The sequence below is a fragment of the Carlito syrichta genome, unplaced genomic scaffold (assembly GCF_000164805.1).
Source record: "Carlito syrichta isolate Samal-C Ts95f unplaced genomic scaffold, Tarsius_syrichta-2.0.1 Scaffold316837, whole genome shotgun sequence".
NCBI lineage: Eukaryota > Metazoa > Chordata > Mammalia > Primates > Tarsiidae > Carlito > Carlito syrichta.
In genome coordinates, this window is record NW_007260933.1 from 7,632 (window position 1) to 8,445 (window position 814).

General features: G+C 53.2%; 1 pseudogene; it reads right to left on the reverse strand.

Annotated features, from left to right (window-relative positions):
• LOC103277270 overlaps nt 1–498 on the reverse strand; it is a 3,399-nt pseudogene extending 2,901 nt beyond the window's left edge.
• Nucleotides 499–814: the final 316 nt, after the last annotated feature.

Sequence of the window (814 nt, forward strand, 5' to 3'; positions counted from 1 at the left end):
AGTAAACAGTGGAGGTGGGTGGTAGGGGTGGGCTGGGCCCTGGGACAGGCCGGAAGAGGACTGGGAGTCATTCTCCACGCTGCCGGGGCTGTAGATGTTAGGGGACCTACTCCGGTTGTCCTGGTCGATATCCCTGGGGTTGCTGCTGCCATCATCATTGAGGCTCCACCCATTCAAGCTGTCCAGGTCTGAGGGAGACTGCGGCCGGGGGAGTTCCTGCTCAGTATTGGGCTTCTTGGGTGCACTGACCTCCTCACTTTCACTTTCCAAGATTTCTTCACACTGGCCCTGCTTACTAACCTTTGGGGCGGAGGCTTCCTCTACTCAGGCCTTCTTGGCCATCTGCCTGGACTTCTCGACTTTGCCATCGCTGCTGGAGGTTCTGACCCCTCCAGGGGATCCCTGGCCCCCCAATCTCACCTCTTTCCGGGGCCCAGGGGCCTCTTTCTTTGGTCCACTCCTCATTGACATTGAGTCTTTATTCTGTCGTATCTTCATTCTTCAGGCTGTGGAGACCCCATTCTCCTCTGCCTGGGCTGTTGAATACAGAAACGTCTCTGCTCTACCCCATTTCCCACAGCCAAGGCCGGAGATGCAGGAAGCAGGATCTCCAAGTTTCCAGCGTAGGTCCCTGGACCTTGCAGGATCTGGTGGGAGTTAGAGGTGCCAGTGGGCTCCGAGCGTATGCTACTACTCTTATCTTTTGTTTTCCAACTTTAGATTGTACTACCTCTAAGCATATGCTACTACTCATATCTTTTGTTTTTCAACTTTAGATTGTACCTACTGAAAGATGAGAAACTTAGTTCACATT